The sequence below is a fragment of the Pristiophorus japonicus genome, chromosome 9 (assembly GCF_044704955.1).
Source record: "Pristiophorus japonicus isolate sPriJap1 chromosome 9, sPriJap1.hap1, whole genome shotgun sequence".
In the NCBI taxonomy this organism is placed as follows: Eukaryota; Metazoa; Chordata; class Chondrichthyes; family Pristiophoridae; genus Pristiophorus; species Pristiophorus japonicus.
The window spans coordinates 56,183,013-56,205,641 of record NC_091985.1 but is presented as its reverse complement, the minus strand read 5'-3'; positions in this window follow the sequence as shown (position 1 = coordinate 56,205,641).

Genomic DNA, 22,629 nt, shown 5'->3' with positions numbered 1-22,629 from the left:
GGTTAAACTTCCTGGCTCTTTTCCTTTCTGAATCAAACTCCATTTTTTGTTTTGCAGCTCCTGTGTGGAAGTACTCACAAATCTCCTGCAAGTTACAATGGTCTTTAAAAATGGTTGATCCAGACCAGGAAGTGCACTGCGCCTGCACGGGCACACCCATCACATGCAAAACGGGCATTTTATTTCCTTTTCTTGTGCATGCGCAGAATGGGCGTTATTTTTAACATGAAAACATTTAGCTCCATCCTTAAAAACGGTGGTATTTTAAGGCTATGCCAAAATTTTTAAAACCTTTAATCAGAAATAGCGATTTTTCAATGTGGAATTTCTAGCCCATAGGGCTGGAAATTCAAGAGGTTTGCACCCATTTACCACCATTTTCCCACCATGACAGGGTGGAAAAAGTGATTTTTTTGCGGGGGGGGCGGTAAACACGGAGCAAAAATTTTAGCGCCCAGGAGGTGGTAGAGCAGGAGGAGGGGGAGGTGGAGGAGTGGGAGAAGGAAGAGGAGAGGAGAGGAGGAGGAGTGGAGGGGGAGGAGGAGGGAAGGTGGAGGGGAGGAGGAGGAGGTGAGGGGACAAGGATGGAAGGAGGAAGGGAGGGGGAGGGGGAGGGTGCGAGAGGGAAGTTGTGGGGAGGGGAGAGGGTGGAGGAGGAGGGGGAGGGGGAGGGGGTGTGGTTTTGCGCCAGCGGTAAAAAATACTGCCTGCCGGTTTTTTCACCGTTTTTATGACATCAATCAGTGGGGCGGGAAATTCGCCGACACCGCCATTTTTACCATCTGTCCAAAAACACGCCGGAACAAACTCAAGCCTTACCTGCTCGCACCCATGTCTCATCCGGTGCTAATGACACCATCTTGAAAAACAGAGCAGAAGTTCAGTGCATAAAAGGATTTTGAGGGAAGGCTGCGTTTTACACAGTGAAGTTTTTGTGAATTTATAGTTCATTTCTAAGGCTATTTGAGGACATTTAAATGAATGGGGGCTACATTATCTCTGCCATTATTCCTGGCTGCTTTTTCCATGCAGCATCGAGCTGGAAAGCGTATTTATTCATGAGCATTTTGAACATAAAATCAAAGAGCTGGCCTTACCCCCCCACAAGTTTACAGGGAACAGCGCTCACACCTGCAGCTGTCTGAGGCATAGCGCATTCAAAGGCAGCACTTCCAAAAAGAGGTGGCCACAGAGATATGCCAGCTGATACAGGCAGATTTACAGCCTACCAGCAGCATCAGGACTGCACTTCCCGCTAAGGTGATGGTGACTGCGGCACTTGCCTTCTATGCCTCCGGCTCCTTTCAGGCATAAGCGGGGGACATATACTTCATCTCACAGCACGCTACACATAGCTGCATTCGCCAGCTGACTACTGCACTGTATGCACACAGGATGGACTTTATAAAGTTCCCAATGACCAAGGAGGCACAGAATGAGAGGGCTGTGGGTTTTGCATGACTTGCTGGCTTTCCCAAGGTTCAGGGTGCCATTGACTGTACGCACATCGCCCTGCGAGCACCTTTAGAGGAGCCAGAGGTTTACTGAAACCGAAAGGAATTCCACTCCCTGAATGTGCAGATCGTTTGCGACCATACTCAGCGCGCCATGGCAGTAAATGCCCAGTTTCCAGGGAGCATCCATGATGCTTTCATCTTGCGTGAGAGCAGTGTCTCATGCCTGTTTGAGCGTCAGCCACAAGGCCAGAGCTAGATGCTGAGGGACAAAGGTTACGGCCTCGCCACCTGGCTCATGACCCCCCTCCGGAACCCTCAGACACAAGCTGAGCATCGCTATAAGGACATAGAAACATAGAAACATAGAAAATAGGTGCAGGAGTAGGCCATTCGGCCCTGCTAGCCTGCACCGCCACTCAATGAGTTCATGGCTGAACATGCAACTTCAGTACCCCCATTCCTGCTTTCTCGCCATACCCCTTGATCCCCCTAGTAGTAAGGACTTCATCTAATTCCCTTTTGAATATATTTAGTGAATTGGCTTCTGTGGTAGAGAATTCCATAGGTTCACTCCTCTCTGGGTGAAGAAGTTTCTCCTCATCTCGGTCCTAAATGGCTTACCCCTTATCCTTAGACTGTGACCCCTGGTTCTGGACTTCCCCAACATTGGGAACATTCTTCCTGCATCCAACCTGTCTAAACCTGTCAGAATTTTAAATGTTTCTATGAGGTCCCCTCTCATTCTTCTGAACTCCAGTGAATACAAGCCCGGTTGATCCAATCTTTCTTCATAGGTCAGTCCCACCATCCCGGGAATCAGTCTGGTGAACCTTCGCTGCACTCCCTCAAAAGCAAGAATGTCCTTCCTCAAGTTAGGAGACCAAAACTGTACACAATACTCCAGGTGTGGCCTCACCAAGGCCCTGTACAACTGTAGCAACACCTCCCTGCCCCTGTACTCAAATCCCCTTGCTATGAAGGCCAACATGCCATTTGCTTTCTTAACCGCCTGCTTTACCTGCATGCCAACCTTCAATGACTGATGTACCATGACACCCAGGTCTCGTTGCACCTCTCCTTTTCCTAATCTGTCACCATTCAGATAATAGTCTGTCTCTCTGTTTTTACCACCAAAGTGGATAACCTCACATTTATCCACATTATACTTCATCTGCCATGCATTTGCCCACTCACCTAACTTATCCAAGTCACTCTGCAGCCTCATAGCATCCTCCTCGCAGCTCACACTGCCACCCAACTTAGTGGTCATCCGCAAATTTGGGGATATTACATTTAATCCCCTCGTCGAAATCATTAATGTACAGTGTAAACAGCTGAGGCCCCAGCACAGAACCCTGCGGTACCCCACTAGTCACTGCCTGCCATTCTGAAAAGTACCCATTTACTCCTACTCTTTGCTTCCTGTCTGACAACCAGTTCTCAATCCATGCCAGCACACTACCCCCAATCCCATGTGCTTTAACTTTGCACATTAATTTCTTGTGTGGGACCTTGTTGAAAGCCTTCTGAAAGTCCAAATATACCACATCAACTGGTTTTCCCTTGTCCACTCTACTAGAAACATCCTCAGAAAATTCCAGAAGATTTGTCAAGCATGATTTCCCTTTCACAAATCCATGCTGACTTGGACCTATCATGTCACCTCTTTCCAAATGCGCTGCTGTGACATCCTTAATAATTGATTCCATCATTTTACCCACTACTGAGGTCAGGCTGACCGGTCTATAATTCCCTGTTTTCTCTCTCCCTCCTTTTTTTAAAAAGTGGGGTTACATTGGCTACCCTCCACTCGATAGGAACTGATCCAGAGTCAATGGAATGTTGGAAAATGACTGTCAATGCATCCACTATTTCCAAGGCCACCTCCTTAAGTACTCTGGGATGCAGTCCATCAGGCCCTGGGGATTTATCGGCCTTCAATCCCATCAATTTCCCCAACACAATTTCCCGACTAATAAGGATTTCCCTCAGTTCCTCCTCCTTACTAGACCCTCTGACCCCTTTTATATTCGGAAGGTTGTTTGAGTCCTCCTTACTGAATACCGAACCAAAGTACTTGTTCAATTGGTCTGCCATTTCTTTGTTCCCCGTTATGACTTCCCCTGATTCTGACTGCAGGGGCCCTACGTTTGTCTTTACTAACCTTTTTCTCTTTACATATCTATAGAAACTTTTGCAATCCGTCTTAATGTTCCCTGCAAGCTTCTTCTTGTACTCCATTTTCCCTGCCCTAATCAAACCCTTTGTCCTCCTCTGCTGAGTTCTAAATTTCTCCCAGTCCCCGGGCTCGCTGCTATTTCTGGCCAATTTGTATGCCACTTCCTTCGCTTTAATACTATCCCTGATTCCCCTTGATAGCCACGGTTGAGCCACCTTCCCTTTTTTATTTTTACGCCAGACAGGGATGTACAATTGTTGTAGTTCATCCATGCGGTCTCTAAATGTCTGCCATTGCCCATCCACAGTCAACCCTATAAGTATCATTCACCAATCTATCCTAGCCAATTCATGCCTCATACCTTCAAAGTTACCCTTCTTTAATTTCTGGACCATGGTCTCTGAATTAACTGTTTCATTCTCCATCCTAATGCAGAATTCCACCATATTATGGTCACTCTTCCCCAAGGGGCCTCGCACAACGAGATTGCTAATTAATCCTCTCTCATTACACAACACCCAGTCTAAGATGGCCTCCCCCCCGAGTTGGTTCCTCGACATATTGGTCTAGAAAACCATCCCTTATGCACTCCGGGAAATCCTCCTCTACCGTATTGCTTCCAGTTTGGCTAGCCCAATCTATGTGCATATTAAATTCACCCATTATAACTGCTGCACCTTTATTGCATGCACCCCTAATTTCCTGTTTGATGCCCTCCCCAACATCACTACTACTATTTGGAGGTCTGTACACAACTCCCACTAACGTTTTTTGCCCTTTGGTGTTCTGTAGTTCTACCCATATAGATTCCACATCATCCAAGCTAATGTCCTTCCTAACTATTGTATTAATCTCCTCTTTAACCAGCAATGCTACCCCACCTCCTTTTCCTTTTATTCTATCCTTCCTGAATGTTGAATACCCCTGGATGTTGAGTTCCCAGCCCTGATCATCCTGGAGCCACGTCTCCGTAATCGCGATCACATCATATTTGTTAACATCTATTTGCACAGTTAATTCATCCACCTTATTATGGGTTCTCCTTGCATTAAGACACAAAGCCTTCAGGCTTGTTTTTTTAACACCCTTCGTCCTTTTAGAATTTTGCTGTACAGTGGCCCTTTTTGTTCTTTGCCTTGGGTTTCTCTGCCCTCCACTTTTGCTCATCTCCTTTCTGTCTTTTGCTTTTGTCTCCTTTTTGTTTCCCTCTGTCTCGCTGCATAGGTTCCCATCACCCTGCTATATTAATTTAACTCCTCTCCAACAGCACTAGCAAACACTCCCCCTAGGACATTGGTTCCGGTCTTGCCCAGGTGCAGACCGTCCGGTTTGTACTGGTCCCACCTCCCCCAGAACCGGTTCCAATGCCCCAGAAATTTGAATCCCTCCCTGCTGCACCACTGCTCAAGCCACGTATTCATCTGCGCTATCCTGCGATTCCTACTCTGACTAGCACGTGGCACTGGTAGCAATCCCGAGATTACTACTTTTGAGGTCCTACTTTTTAATTTAGCTCCTAGCTCCTTAAATTCGTTTTGTAGGACCTCATCCCTCTTTTTACCTATGTCATTGGTACCAATGTGCACCACGACAACTGGCTGTTCTCCCTCCCTTTTTAGAATGTCCTGCACCTGCTCCGAGACATCCTTGACCCTTGCACCAGGGAGGCAACATACCATCCTGGAGTCTCGATTGCGGCCGCAGAAACGCCTATCTATTTCCCTCACAATTGAATCCCCTATCACTATCGCTTGCCCACTCTTTTTCCTGCCCTCCTGTGCAACAGAGCCAGCCACGGTGCCATGAACTTGGCTGCTGCTGCTCTCCCCTGATGAGTCATCCCCCTCAACAGTACTCAAAACGGTGTATCTGTTTTGCAGGGGGATGACCGCAGGGGACCCCTGCGCCACCTTCCTTGCACTGCTCTTCCTGCTGGTCTTCCATTCCCTATCTGGCTGTGGACCCTTCACCTACGATAAGACCAACTCGCTACACGTGATTACTCACATCACTCTCAGCATCGTGGATGCTCCAGAGTGAATCCACCCTCAGCTCCAACTCTGCAACGCGGTCCGTCAGGAGCTGGAGGCGGATACACTTCTCGCAGATGTAGTCGTCAGGGACACTGGTGTCATCCCCGAGTTCCCACATGGTACAGGAGGAGCATATCACGTGACTGAGCTCTCCTGCCATGACTTAACCCTTACCCTTAAATTGACAACAACAATGTTAAAAGTTACTGACTGATATAAAAAAGAAAAAGAAAAACTACTCACCAATCACCAGCCAATCACTTACCCCCTTGGCTGTGACTTCACCTTTTGACTTCTTTCTACTTCTTTTTGCTTTCTCTCCCAGCTGGAGCTGTACAAGCCTCGCCTCTCTCCCCGGACTGCCCGACTGCTGAGCCTTTATAGGCCGCTGCCTCTCTACGACTCCCGCCTCTCTCCCCGGACTGCCCGACTGCTGAGCCTTTATAGGCCACTGCCTCTCGCCGACTCCCGCCTCTCTCGACAGCCATATAACCACACGCAACATCATCGAAAAGACAATGGAGTGCTCAAACAGCACTTCCGTTGCCTGGGCCACTCTGGAGGCAGCCTGCAATACTCCCCTCAGCAGGTCATTGAATTCATTGTGGTGTGTTGCATGCTACTCAACTTAGCCATCATGAGGGGACAGGAATTGCCACTGGGTTCTACAGGAGCACCTCAGGAGAGAGGGGAGAAGGAGGGGGTGGAGGAGGAGGAGGAGAAGGAGGATGATGATGATGATGACCAGGAGCCTGGCGATTAACCCATGCCACCACCCCCAGCACCCCCACCACAGGGGAGGCCGCGTAGAGCTTTCACCACTGCAAAAGTCTTACGTCAGCAGCTCATGAACAATGAAAACACGTTTGACTGTTGCCTGCCCACTCTATCCCACCATGTTGACTATTCCCCCTCTTATTCTACAAATGAGACACTGCACAAGAATGGTTAAAGTGAACAAAAGAATTTATAAAACATTTGTACATTCTCAAAACTTTGTAAACCTTTAATTTTGAAACTTAAATAAATTTTGAACTTGAACACAATTTTAAAACTTTAAAATGTTTATACAATAACGAAAACAGGAAAACTACAGCCAAACAGCAACAAAACAACAGCCCCTGCACCAAACGTCTTTTAACTGCGGCAACCTTTACCCCACCCTGATCTTAATGCCCCCCACCTTGCTTCTTGCCCCTCCCTACTCGCTTTGAGAGCAAGACGGTGTGCAACAAGGCATGCAGAACGCTGCTGTTGTTGGGGGAGAGACAATGGAGACGCTATTGGACCAATTGGAGAAGCTCGGGGTATGGACGGCCCCGGCCTCTGAGTCGGAAGGCTCTTATTCTGCCTCCCCACTCACAGGTGCTGTCGGTCTGACACTGGGGTCTGCAGTGCCAAAAGTCTAGACCATCAAATGCCGCAGGCCATTGACAGCCTCGGTATTCTCCCGGATCGCAGTTGCAATCTGCGACATGTCTGCAGATTGTGTCGCAGATTGTGCCGTGATGTTGCCGGAAATGCCACCCCGGGCCTGGAGGAGCTCTCGACCGAGTTCGACACTCTCCCTCGACAGTCCCACCATATCCAGGTGTGCATCTGCCTGTCTTTCAGCAGACCAGCTTTGTTGACTCAACCTTTGCAGAGACGGCATATGGGGTTCTACCATGGGGGTGCAATGCTGCATATGACTTGGACCCGCTGCCTCGGATGGGACAAAGCCTGTGAATGTGGCTTCCTCCGAGGAACTTGTGGCCACAGCTAAAAGCTTGCATCGCCACCTCCACAACCACCCCCTCCACCAACATCCCCCCCCACTCCGCAACAGCTTGAAGATGTTGTTCCTCCCATGGAGGGTCCTCAGCATGGCCCTCATCTTCCTCCTTGACCCACACATGATGGGCTGAGGTGGAGGCTTGCAGAGGACAAAGTGGCGCCTCAGAATCCTCATCTGCAAAATAGAAAACAACAGACAAGTGGTTAGCAGCAGGGGAGGGGGCAGGGTGACAAGAGTAAGGTCACATAGTGTAGGCTTATTTGAAGGATCACCACTACTGTATTATGTGTCATCAAGAGACACTGCATGACATTACCCGAACCCGAGTCCACAGACACTGCATGACATTACCCGAACTCGAGTCCACAGACACTGCATCACATTGCCCCAATCCAGCCCGGGGGATTTTGTAGGACACCCCATTAGTTCAGAACATAGGCTCTGCACCTACATGGGTAGTTGACCTCCCGGAGGCACCAATTAAACCAGCCACATGCACCTCCAGGTCTGTTCAGGTATGTGTTTGGGGCAGACCATTGCCTGTCCGTCACAGCTCGCAGTGATTGTGGGACAGCTTTTCCTGCAAAAATGACAATAGGAATAGTTGCCAGAGTGCCCTTCTGTTCTTGTGGCACACACCGATAGCCATCAAAGCACTTATACCATACTGTGTGCATTTAATACAGCTGTCTGTTTAATGGCCCTGGTAGTTGCACGTGGTTCATGAGGAAGACATCGACATGGAGAAACATCTTTTAAGATGTCAAAATGTGTAAAGATCATTCATGGCAAATAAGGTGCAACACTAAGCCTACCTACAGCATCATGGGTCAGATTTACAATTTAAGCAATCAAGGAGTGCATGAATAAAAGTATTACTTACTCTCACGACCCCGCAATGGTCATTCCGCCTCTTCCTGCATTGATGGCGGTCCCTGGGAATGTCATCTACTGTGGAGACCTCCTCAGCAACACAGGTCCTAAACCTCCTTACAATGGCTGGGGGCGGGGGGAGGGGGGTGCGGGGAGGGGAGGTTTACTTCGACCACTCCTATTAAGCTCCTCCCATCTACTCTCAATTGCTGTTATCAGTGCTTCATTGGCATCAGAACTAAATTTCCTGGCTCTCTGGCTGCTATGATCACCCTGCTGCATCTTCTCTTGCCTGTGAAAAATGGCAGATTGAGACCTGGGTGTACTACACATGCGCGGGCGTACCCTGACACCTGACCAGAATGCCGAAAAAAAAAAATCGGCGAAAATAAAATTGCGCATGCGCAGAAGATAGGTGTTTTTTTTCAGATCGTGAATTTGGCTCCGGCACGCAAATGCCTTCATGCAAGGCTGGATTTCACTGCTACCGCTACAGCTGGTCACTGTTTGCTAAATTGTGCAGCCTCCAGCCTTAGTGTTATTCTGGCACTAAAAAAAAACAAAAGCCGCGATTATCGCCCAAAAAACGGTCAAAGCGGTAATTATGGAATTTCTAGCCCGTAGAATTATGAGGCATTTGATCAAACATTTAGAAGCTGACAAGATTACACATACATAGGAATATAAAGTAAAGCAGAAAAGATTACCTAATCCATCTGGTTGGCCCCAAAATCCAATTCCTCTCAATTACCAACTCTCTCAAACAGCTACCCTTACATGTTATCACGTTATCTGTCACCACTGCCTCTTTATGTAGCCCACTGCGCGTGTTAATCTAAAGTGTTTCTGCCTCCTCCCTCTCCTAAGTTTGAAACAATGTCCCCAAGGCTCGCATGCGACAATCTTGGAACATATTAATTGCCGTTCAATTTAACTGTTGATTAGCATTATGAATAATATCTCCTTGTGCCATCTCTTCGCTAAAATGAACAATTCTATGCTCTTGAAGCTTTCCTTACAACTCGTAGGCATTAAGCCAGGTATCAGCTTGGCTGCTATTTTCTGTACCAATGTGTGCATTTCCTTGCTGTAAAAAAACAGTATCCTCACAGGCAATCAAAAAGACTCTTTCCAAGTAATTGTTTCTTTTTGAAAAACCACTGAAAATTACTGCGATAAAAAATACATTCACTAATTGCCTAAAAGGAACATAACAGTTTAATCCAGACTTCAATGATAAAATGTGTTAGCCTATTTTTTTCCTTTAGACCTTTTTCATCCATATTGTTGCAATGAGTTAAACCTGTGATGTTCTTAGTATGCTGATTTAAGAGATATTGTATAATTTAAACATGTAACCACTGGCATGGGGCCGAGACTTGTTTCGTTATAATATATTAAAAAAGGTACTGATTTCGATACTAGTCTCTAATTTGAGATTTTTATTTCATTGCTAAATGACACCTTTGGACTGTCAAGAGTAACTTGATTTATCATAGCTTATGATCCTAGGTACAGGTTGCAACTTTGCACATCTTTTGATGTATTGCCAGGACCTGTTTCCTTGAGGCATAAATATTGGTCCAGACATCAAAGAGAATTCCCCTGCTCTTCAATATAGTGCTGTGGGATATTTTTTTTATATCCATCCGAGAGGGAAGACACGGCCTCTGTTTAGCGTTTCATCCAAAAGATACCACCTCCGAGAATTCAGCGCTCCACCGAAGTGTCACCCCAGATTATGTGCTCGAGTCCCTGGAGTAGGAGTTGAACCCACAACTTTCTGACTCAGGCGAGAGTGCTACCCGAGTAACTGCAAACGCCCAATAGTTGCTCATGAAGTATTTGCTGCAGATGACCACACCGTCTGACCCTGTATAACCTGTCATTAGCAACAGGCCACACCTGCTAAGTCAATCTGGATACTTAATGCTGCACTGTATAATTTACATTCTTTAAAGACATTGCGATTGAATCATAACATTTTTCTCATTAAGTTTTCCTCAACTATTTTCTTTGACATCAATTTTACTGATGGATTCGGGGATCCTCCCTACATCATAATGCTTTCCCTAGTATAAATATCTGTGTACATAGAAGATACAGGTATATCAATCAAGTTATATCAAATGAGCCAGGTATATCAATCATGATAAATGCCCTTTACTCCATATAAACCATAGATTTCCTACCTCCTGGTGTATTCTATTTATAAAACAGATTGTTAAGAAATTATATTTATTTTTCAGCACTAATTGCCAGAATTATCAGTGCAGCCTGAGTGAGAAGCTGTAAAGTGACTCAGTAGAGTTACAAGCCTCAGACGTTGCACATTGGTGTTGTTCTTAGCCACAATGCTCAGCTGTCAGCCGACAACATCTGTGTACATCTGGAGGACTAGAATACAAGGGGGTAGAAGTTATGCTAGAGTTATACAAAGCCCTAGTTAGACCACACCTGGAATACTGTGTTCAGTTCTGAGCACCACACGTTAGGACTGATATATTGGCCTCGGAGGGAGAGCAGCACAGATTTTCCAGAATGACACTTGGACTTCAAGGGATAAATTACAAGGAGAGATTACATAAACTAGGCCTGCGGATGCTGGAAAACTGAAATAAAAACAGAAAATGCTCCGCAGGTCAGGCAGCACCTGCGGAGAGAGAAACAACTAACGGTTCAGGTCTATGACCCTTTGACGGAACTGGAAAAGTTAGGAACTTGAGCTGGGATGGGGTCAGGAACTTGGGCTGAGGGTGCCAGGTCATGTGATAATGAAGAGCCAATCAGAGCATTTTTCTAGTGCAAATAACTCCATCTGAAAAAAACCCAGAGGTTATGGTCTGAAATTGTTGAACTCGATGTAGAGTCCAGAGTGCCTCTTTGAAAGATGAGGTGCTGTTCATCGAGCTTACATTGAGCTTTATTGGAACAGTGTAAAAGGCCAAGGATGGAGCGATCAGAGTGGGAGTGGAGCGAAGAATTAAAGTGATAGACGACTGGAAGCTCGGTCATACTTATGGACTGAATGGAGGTGTTCCACAAAGCAGTCACCCAATCTCCGTTTTGTCTCCCCAGTGTAGAGGAGACCACATCGTGAGCAGCGAATACAGTATACTAAATTGCAAGAAGTACAAGTAAATCGCTGCTTGGGGTCCTGGACAGTGGGAAGGGAGGAGGTAAAAGGGCAGGTGTTGCATCTCCTGCGCTCCTCTGGAGATCTTCCCTCCATGGTCGCCAATCTCATAGTGCTCCAACCCCACAAAACCTGTTTCTACCTCCTTCCCAAGATCCACAAACAGGACTGCCCTAGTAGATCCATTGTTTCAGTCTGTTCTTGCCCCATGGAACTGATTTCTTCCTATCTCGACTATTCTTTTCTTCCCTTTAACAGTCTCTCCCTACCTACATCCACGACTCTTCAGATGTCCTCCACCACTTTAATTGTTTCCAGTTTCCTGGCCCCAGCCATTTCCTTTTCACTATGGACATCCAATCCCTACCAGGACGGCCTGAGGGCACTCCACTTCTTCCTTGGACAGAGGCCCAACCAGTCTCCATCCACCACCACCCTCCTCTGCCCTGATGAATTTGTTCACATTGAACAACTTCTCCTTTGACTCCACTTACTTCCTACAAATTAAAGGCATTGCTATGGGAACTCACCAGGGTCTTAGCTATGCCTGCCTTTTCGTGGGATACGTGGAACATTCTTTGTTCCAGTCCTACTTGGATCTCCTCCCTCACCTCTTTTTCCAGTACATTAATGACGACTTCTTCTTTCATATGGTAGTAGAAAAGCACATCAAATGTCACTATCCAAGTTGGATATCCAGGCCAAAAAGCATTGGATATCTTATAAGCTGTCTGCAAATTTTCTCTGAAGGCAGTGGTCAATGATGTGCTCTAAGGTCTGATTAGAAGCTCCACAGTCACATGATGGGGATGCTTTAATCTTCCACCTATGGAGAAGATGGCAGCATCTACCATGACCAGTTCTGAGGCGGTTGATGGTTGTCCACTGTTTGCGGGGAAGGTTTGATCCTAGAACATAAGAACATAAGAATTAGGAACAGGAATAGGCCATCTAGCCCCTCGAGCCTGCTCCGCCATTCAACAAGATCATGGCTGATCTGGCCATGGACTCAGCTCCACTTACCCGCCCGCTCCCCGTAACCCTTAATTCCCTTATTGGTTAAAAATCTATCTATCCGTGACTTGAATACATTCAATGAGCTAGCCTCAACTGCTTCCTTGGGCAGAGAATTCCACAGATTCACAACCCTCTGGAAGAAGAAATTCCTTCTCAACTCGATTTTAAATTGGCTCCCCCGTATTTTGAGGCTGTGCCCCCTAGTTCTAGGGGGCTACAGATTGTACAACCTACAGGTTGTACTGTGAGATCCTCTATATGGAATCCATTCCGTATGTCGCAATTCTTCCACGCATTTCACCATCAGTCATCAAGGCTGAGGGGAGATTGCTGAAGGGCTTCGGCGACGGTCCAAAATAGTCTTCTAGATTTGAGATGGGTTGGTGGTAGATTGTTCAAGTCGGCCTGGATCAGCATGTCTTTGCTGGTATAATGGTTGTATACACTGGAGACTGCATATTCATGACATAGAAGTGGTGGTGCGGTGTTTGCAAGCACTGGGAGCCAGGATATTGGTGTCGGTAAAAGCAGGGGAAGAATGCTTGTGAAGCCTCAAGCTACCATCGATCTTCTTACTTTGTACTTGTTATAAATTGCTGGAGGAGTTACTACTCCACAGACTAGCCCCCATCATCGAGCCAACCATCCCTAAGGAGCAAGCAGGATTCCAGAGTGCCCTAACTGCTTTAATAACGCACATCGAAGCAGATTTCCAGCGCCGGCTCAAGATTGCCACAGCAGTCGTGGAGCTATTAGCGGCATATGACACAGTGTGGAAACATGGACTGCTTCTCAAACTCTCCACCATAACAACAATCCATCTTCTCAACTCCATGCTTATCAACTGATGCTTCCATCTGTACTCTGGCACCCAGAAGAGCAGATATAGGACATTGAACAATGGACTCCCACAGGGTTCCGTCCTGACACCCATTTTATTCAACGATTACACCAGTGACTTGCCCGAAACAGAGTCCCACAAGTTTGTATATGCTGATGACATTGCCTTGGCCACACAAAACATGAATCTGTCCATCACCGAGGAGACCCTGAGCAGTGAGTTACAGAAGATGGAGGCCTACTTCTGCCGATGGTGACTCCAGCCAAACCCACAAAAGACCACCATTTCGACATTCCACCTCAATACTCATCAAGCAAACCAAGTTTTGAAAGTCTCCTTTTATGGTGCAGAGGTAACCATGCCAAAACCCCGTCCTACTTAAGAGTCATGCTTGATCACACCCTGTCATACAGACAACATCTCCAGAACCTTGGGAAGAAACTAAAGAGTAGGGTCAACTTGATCCAGAAACTTGCCAGATCCACATGGGGAGCAGACACTCAAACCCTCCGTATGGCAGCATTCGCCCTGGTGTACTCAAGTCCACATGTCAAATCCGTTGATGTTCAGCTGAATTGTACTATGAGAATTAATGACTATCAGTGTTTTTTCTTGCTCTCGCTCTTAACTAGAAAATTTCATTCACTTTGCTTGCAATTTCCACCCTTCCCTCACCTTCACATGGTCCATCTCCGACCCTTCCCATCCTCAACGTCTTGGTCTCCATTTCTGGAGATAGGCAAACATTCACTATAAGCCCACTGACTCCCACAGCAACGTGGACTACACTTACACTCACCCCGCTTCCTGTAAGGACTCTATTCCATTCTCAGAGTTTCTCCGTCTCCATTGCATCTGTTCTGATGATGAAAAAAAAGGATACATCGAAAGATTGCCTCAACCAAGAATTTTCCCCTCGCCCATGGTTGACGTGGCCTTCAACCGTGTTCATTCTATTCCCCGCCATTCTGCTCTAATCCCTTTCCCTCCCTCCCAGAACCACGATAGGGTTCCCCTTGTCTTCACCTTTCACCCCACCAGCCTCCACATTCAACGCATCATCCTCCGCCATTTTCGCCACCTCCAGCGTGATCCCACCACCAGATCATCTTCCACTACCCTCCCCTTTAAACATTCCAAAGGGACTGCTCCCTCTGTGACACCATGGTCCACTCCTCAATTACCCCCAACATTCCATCCCCTGGCACCTTCCCGTGCAAGCGCAGGAGATGCAACGCCTGTCCTTTTACCTCCTCCCTTCCCACTATCCAGGGTCCGAAACACCCCTTCCAGGTGAAACAGCGCTTTACTTGTACTTCTTGCAATTTAGTATACTGTATTCGTTGCTCACGATGCAGTCTCCTCTACATTGGGGAGACCAAACACAGATTGGGTGACCACTTTGTGAAACACCTCCATTCAGTCCATAAGTGTGACCCTGAGCTTCCGGTCACCTGTTACTTTAAGTCTCCACTCCACTCCCACTCTGATCTCTCCATCCTTGGCTGTTCCATTGAAGCTCAAGGAACAGCATCTCATCTTTCACATAGGCACTATCGAGTTCAGACCATAACCTCTATCCCTAGTTTTGTTTCCTCTCTCAGATGGCAACTGTTGGTGATTCTGCCATTCCTATTTACACCTCATCTAGACTCACCTTTTGTTTCTTGTCGCATTACCATCTCCTTTTACCTTGCACCATCATCCCTTTTCTATTTTCATCCCGGAGAAGTGAGGAGTGGACCATGGTGTCGCAGAGGGAGCAGTCCCTTTGGAATGTTTAAAGGGGAGGGTAGTGGAAGATGATCTGGTGGTGGGATCACGCTAGAGGTGGCGGAAATGGCAGAGGATGATACGTTGAATGTGGAGGCTGGTGGGGTGAAAGGTGAAGACAAGGGGAACCCTATCGTGGTTCTGGAGAGGGCTAACAAGGAAAGGTAATACACATTAAATAGTAGGACACTGAGAAATGTAGAGGAACAAAGGGACCTTGGATTGCATGTCCACAGATCCCTGAAGGTAGCAGGCCAGGTAGATAAGGTGGTTAAGAAAGAATATGGAATACTTGTCTTTATTTGATGAGGCATAGAATACAAGAGCTGGGAGGTAACATAACATAAGAAATAGGAACATGAGTAGGCCATGCGGCCCCTCGAGCCTGCTCCGCCATTCAATAAGATCATGGCTGATCTGATCATGGACTCAGCTCCACTTCCCGCCCATTCCTCATAACCCCTTATCCCCTCATCGTTTAAGAAACCGTCTATTTCTGTCTTAAATGTAGTCAATGTCCCAGCTTCCACAGCTCTCTGAGGCAGCAAATTTCACAGATTTACAACCCTCAGAGAAGAAATTCCTCCTCATCTCTGTTTTAAATGGGCAGCCCCTTATTCTAAGATCATGCCCTCTAGTTCTAGTCTCCCCCATCAGTGGAAACATCTTCTCTGCATCCACCTTGTCAAGTCCCCTCATAACCTTATACGTTTCGATAAGATCACCTCTCATTCTTCTGAATTCCAATAAGTAGAGGTTCAACCTACTCAACCTTTCCTCATAAGTCAAGCCCCTCACCCCCGGAATCAACCGAGTGGAACTTCTCTGAACTGCCTCCAAAGCAAGTATATACTTTCGTAAATATGGAAACCAAAACTGCACGTAGTATTCCAGGTGTGGCCTCACAATACCTTGTATAACTGTAGCAAGGCTTCCCTGCTTTTACACTCCAGTCCTTTGCAATAAAGGCCAAGATTCCATAGGCCTTCCTGATCACTTGCTGTACCTGCATACCATCCTTTTGTGTTTCATGCACAAGTACCCCCAGGTCCCGCTGTACTGCAGCACTTTGCAATCTTTCTCTATTAAAATAATAACTTGCTCTTTGATTTTTTTTCTGCCAAAGTGCATGACCTCACACTTTCCAACATTATACTCCATCTGCCAAATTTTTGCCCACTCACTTAGCCTGTCTATGTCCTTTTGCAGATTTTTTGCATCCTCCTCACACATTGCTTTTCCTCCCATCTTTGTATCTTCAGCAAACTTAGCTACATTACACTCAGTCCCTTCTTCCAAGTCGTTAATGTAGATTGTAAATAGTTGGGGTCCCAGCACGGATCCCTGCAGCACCCCACTAGTTACTGGTTGCCAACCAGAGAATGAATCATTTATCCCGACTCTCTGTTAGTTAGCCAATCCTCTATCTATGCCAATATATTACCCCCATCCCCGTGAACTTTTATCTTGTGCAGTAACCTTTTATGTGGCACCTTGTCAAATGCCTTCTGGAAGTCCAGATACACCACATCCACTGGTTCCCCTTTACACACCCTGTTCGTTACATCCTCAGAGAAGGTGGTTATGCTTGAACTGTATAAAACACTAGTTAGGTCACAGCTAGAGTTGCCTGGACTGGAAAATTTTAGCTATGAGGAAAGATTGGATAGGCTGAGGTTGCTTTCTTCAGAACAGAGGAGGCTGAGGGGAGACCTTATTGAGGTATATAAAATTATGAGGGGACTAGATAGAGTAGATAGGAAGGACCTATTTCCCTCAGCTGAGGGGTCAACAACCAGGGGGCAAATTGGTAGCATGTTCAGAGGGGATTTGAGGGGAAATTTCTTCACCCAGAGGATTGTGGGGGTCTGGAGCTCACTGCCTGAAAGGGTGGTAGAGGCAGAAACCCTCACCAGATTTAAAAAGTACTTGGATATGCACTCGAAGTGCTGTAACCTACAAGGCTATGGCCCAAGAGCTGGAAAGTGGGATTAGGCTGGTTAGCTCTTTGTTGGCCGGCATGGATACAATGAGCCGAATGGCCTCTTTCCGTGCAATATATTTCTATGATTGAATGGACAGGGTAGAGAGAGAAACTTTTTCTGCTGGTTGGGGAGTCCAGGACTAGGGACATAGCCTAAAAGTTAGAGCCAGGCATTGGAGGAGTGTAGTTAAGAAACACTTATACACGCAAAGAGGGGTAGCAGCTTGGAACTCTCCTCTGCAAATAGCAGTTGTTGTTGGGTCAATTGTTAATTTCAAATCTGAGATCGATAGATTTTTGTTAACCAAAGGTATTAAAGGGCTACGGGGCAAACTATGTGCAGTTAGGTCACAGATCAGCCCTGACCTCGGTGAATGGCAGAACAGACACAAGGGGCTAAATGCCTACTCCTGTTCCTATGTTCTAATTTAATATAGAGTTGATATAGAATTAAACAGTTAGGTGCTTAAAACAAAACCAAATTTTAATGGCTTTTTCAGGAGGTCATTATTTTTTTAAACTTTGAAAAGTGGAACAGAACTGTGAACTAAAGATTTATCAATAATAAATATTAAATGATATTGAAATTTAGATCATGTGCCCTTCTTTGTCAAAAATCCTGGTTTCTGAGAGGTATGTTCTACTACTCTGTGATACATCATGCTGGAATGCAAAACAATGGATACGACTTAGGTAGGCTAATTTGTTAAATAAAACTCAAATAATCTTTGGCAAAAAAAGACAAATGGAATTCAGGATAACCCTATTTATGTCCAAACAAGATAAAGAGGGTGCTGAGACAAGGGAATCATGTCTAGAATCAAAAGTTTTAAACTTGAAGGACCTACAGCTTTACAAGCTTCTTGGAGAGCTCAAACATATGTCTGAACACAAGCCTGATGAACATATCCTCCAAGGCTTGTACTTCCACTTTGAGATTGGACAGCATCACAGGAGCATCCTTTGATCCGATGTTAGCAGCGTGTGCTACCAATACAAATTGCTGGTGTGTATATACACTTGGTCATTAGTGGAAGCTTTTTTCAGGGAGCACAGGGTGTACACCCAATCATGTTGTTTCCCCTTATAACATGGATGATTCACAAGAAACAAGGCAGGGAAAATGATGGCTATATTTGGTGCACATTACCCACAATTTTCCATGCCTCGCAGGCAATGCACAAGTTTCCTTCCATTCATTTGAATGAATGGAAATTTGCTAGCAGAATGTGTCCAGTTTTCAAATATGTGCTCCCAAGCACATGAAGTTCTGCACTCTGACTGATAAATTTTTGTTTATCATCACATTGTCTCCATCCCGCAAATCGACAGAAATCAGACTTCATTGGTGTTTTTAGAAACAATTCAGTTTTCCTGCCATCTCATTCTCAAAAGGGCAGCCTGCCAACTTTTCCTGTAAGTATTTCAAGAAAACCAAGATAGCCATGTGAAATGGTTCCGTACAATACTCTGGCTGGCTATCCTGGCTCCTATGTCCAACAAATCACATGATTAATTGTTTGAGCAGCTTAGCAGTTTGGCCAATATTATTCACATTAACTTGCACCAAATGCCTGACTATAGCAGGAATTTGAGCAATAGTCAAGTGAACCTAGGTAGGCTGTTTGTGTACAAACCTCACCCAGTGTTCCAGTTAAAAGGCCATGTACATTTAGAGCATGTCTTGTGTTTAATTCCTGTTTCTTTCTGCATATTTCCCTCTTGTGTGAACTTCACTATATTTCATCCCAATTTGAAAAAAAGACCAGAGGGAGATCAGCAGGAGATTGCATGAATAAAAATACTTAAGTCTGGGGAGTCACAGCAGGATCAATGAAGCCTGGATAGCACTGTTATTTCTTGGGGGAAAGAAATCTTCCCTCAGTTTTCCTGCAACCCACATAGAAGATGTAAAAATATGAATTGCAAGGACAGCTAAAAGTTTTATTGTGGTACCCTTGTCAAAGGGCATGCATGTATATACCGACAATCAATCCTTGCATTATATTAAACTAGTACATTTCTTGTGACGTTACATGTGGTGAATTAGAGCATGGTCTTATAGGCTTTGATCAAGACAGGACAATAGTGTAGTGACAATTTTAGAAGTAGGCATACTGTACATCTAGGGGCATGGTCACAATCTTTAATTTTTGACAATTTATTGTATTCTACTTAAAAAAAAATAATGTACCACATTCTTTAACTGGCAATTGGAGAAGTGGGTATAGTGAAAAATGCACTGAATACTGCACTGCCAAGCAACCAAAGAGAAAACTTGCTTGCAATAAAGTGAACAGAGCTCAAGATCATTAAAGCATCACCAGATGAATGCACCATGGGGCTGCCGCATACTGGCGCCAAGAGGAACAAACCCTCCTTCCTTGCTCCTCCCAATTATGAACTTCGCAAACCTAAGAAGCAATCTAGAAAACTGGTAAAAGTTGACAGCCCTTAAATGCTAACAACCCTAATTACAAGCCTCTGGCGTGTGAAAACAATTAGTTGCATAGGTTTTGTAACTTAAGCTGTCGGTACACTGGCTTTCCTGCACCTGTATGGCAGGAGATAAAATACAGAAAACCCCCGAGATGGAAATCCAAATCGTGAAGGTAAAATCTTGCCATGTGCAAATTTTGATATTTATGAAAAGTTTTGCACTCTGAAAAGGAAAACAAAGTGACATTTAGATATTCAACACACCAACCTGCACATCACTTTTCAAACAGTCACCTCACTCACTTGCCAAAATCCAACTGCCTGCCCCATATAGACAGTGTACCCCATCCTTCCACTCTACTCCAGCCCTCCCCAATTCACACTAGTCCTCTATCCCCTCAATTCAACCTGGCACTCTTCTCCGCTCCAATCTTGGGCTTTTCCAGTTATATAAGAGCATAAGAAATAGGAGCAGGAGTAGGCCATAGGGCCCCTCGCGCCTGCTCCACCATTTAATACGATCATGGCTGACCCGATCATGGACTCAGCTCCACTGTCCTGCCTGCTTCCCCTAACCCCTTATCGTTTAAGAAACCGTCTATTTCTGTCTTAAATTTATTTAATGTCCCAGCTTCCACAGCTCTCTGAGGCAAAGAATGCCACAGATTTACAACCCTGAGAGAAGAAATTTCTCCTCGTCTCAGTTTTAAATGGACAGCCCCTTATTGTAAGATCATGCCCTCTAATTCTAGTCTACCCCATCAGTGGAAACATCCTCTCTGTAAAAACCTCGTCAAGCCCCCTCATAATTGTATCTTTTCGATAAGATCACCTCTCAATCTTCTGAATTCCAATGAGTAGAGGCCCAACCTACTCAACCTTTCCTCATAAGTCAACCCCCTCATCTCTAGAATCAACCTTTTCCAAAGCAAATATAGAAACCAAAACTGCACGCAGTATTCCAGGTGTGGCCTCACCAATACCCTGTACAACTGTAGCAAGACTTCCCTGCTTTACCTTTGCAATAAAAGGCTTCCTGATCACTTGCTGTACCTGCATACTAACCTTTTGTGTTTCATGCACAAGTACCCCCAGGTCCCACTGTGCTGCAGCACTTTGCAATCTTTCTCCATTTAAATAATAACTTGCTCTTTGATTTTTTTTCTGCCAAAGTGCATGACCTCACACTTTCTCGCATCTGCCAAATTTTTGCCCACTCACTTAGCCTGTCTATGTCCTTTTGCAGATTTTTTGTGTCCTTCTCCCAACTTTGTATCGTCAGCAAACTTGGCTACGTTACATTCAGTCCCTTCTTCCAAGTTGTTAATATAGATTGTAAATAGTTGGGGTCCCAGCACTAATCCCTGCAGCACCCCACTAGTTACTGATTGCCAACCCGAGAATGAACCATTTATCCCGACTCTGCTTTCTGTTAGTTAGCCAATCCTCTATCCATGCTAATATATTACCCCCAATCCCGTGAACTTTTATCTTGTGCAGTAACCTTTTATGTGGCACCTTGTCAAATGCCTTCTGGAAGTCCAAATACACCACATCCACGGGTTCTCCTTTATCCACCAGTTCCCCTTTATCCACGCTGTTCGTTACATCCTCAAAGAATTCCAACAAATTTGTCAAACATGACTTCCCCTTCATAAATCCATGTCGACTCTGCCTGACTGAATTATGCTTTTCCAAATGTCCTGCTACTGCTTCATTAATAATGGACTCCAACATTTTCCCAACCACAGATGTTAGGCTTACTGATCTAGTTTCCTGCTTTATGATCTAGTTTCCTGCTTTATGCACCAGTTATGTGAGGACTCTAACCAATTCCAACTGTATGACTGAAGGCGAGAGGTCAAACCAAGAGCCAAATCACATGGTGCTTTCAGAATGTCAAAGCTTTGTCTATAAACCAGTGATTGGCCCAGCTTGCAAGGATGCTCTTATGACTGTTCTCTACTACAGTTGCTTCTTGGCTATGTGAGCATAGAGAGACTATTTTAATCAAATTTCCCCTCCTTCATTGCAAGTAACAACAGTCACTGACTAGAAGGATAATGATGGATAATCAGATGAAATGTTAACAATTGTGAAATTTCAGTGACAATCTAGTTAATTTTTTTAAAAAACTTCAAGCAATCATTTTGGCTACCTAATGGAGAGTCTATATGAATATTGGAAAACCACAAGTTCCCGGTTCCTAAATGAAGAGCATTTTTATAATATCTATTGTGAAACAGTCATGTGTTTTTAAAATATTTGCATGTATATAAGCACGGTTACAAATTTGGGTCTACTGTGGATACCATTGCAGGTTTAGTGGCATCAGCTTTTTGCCCAACTGGTCTGACCGTCTTTCCTTCACGAGAGTTGACACACTGCCCTACATGTACTTGTACACTAGTGGAACTTGGGGATGTAAAAATGGAACTACTTTGTGACCTGAACTGGATGTGTGTGTTTTTTGTATATGTATTTCTTCAATCTTTCCAACAGCTGATGTGAGACAAGATGTGGTTTATTCCATGATAAATAAAACAGCAATAGTTTGTGATCAGATCAGATTCACTTGGTTCAACTGACTCGTGTAATAATGAACGCATGGCATTAACACATACCAGTGACTCAACAGACCAACTCCTCTGTATTCTGTCTGATAGAGCAAGGCAGACCGCATCTCCCTACAGACTCCCTACAGTCTTTTGCAGCCTGATCATCTGTGCAGCATTCCATTTCCAGAAGCCAGACTGCCTTTGTCATCTGTGTCTCTCTTCACCTCTACTGCCCAAACAGACTGAAACTGTTTTCCAACACAATGGGCGAGGTGTATTTTTTCAAAGCCAGACAAGCCAACAAATGTTTAGTTTAGTCTCTTGGGAAAGAAAAAAAAAATCATAAGAATACACATTTGTTTTAAAAATCCGGTGTTAAAAGTAACTTTTTGCAAACCCTTTCCATGGGGGAAAAAAAACCCCAAAACATTCTGAAATGGTAAAGCACCTCATCACATTTTCAGGATATACTTTACCTCCACTGAATTACAAACTTCAGTCAAATAAATGTGGCAGCCAGTTGTATGCAGCATTGTCCCATAATCATCATCATCGACAGTCC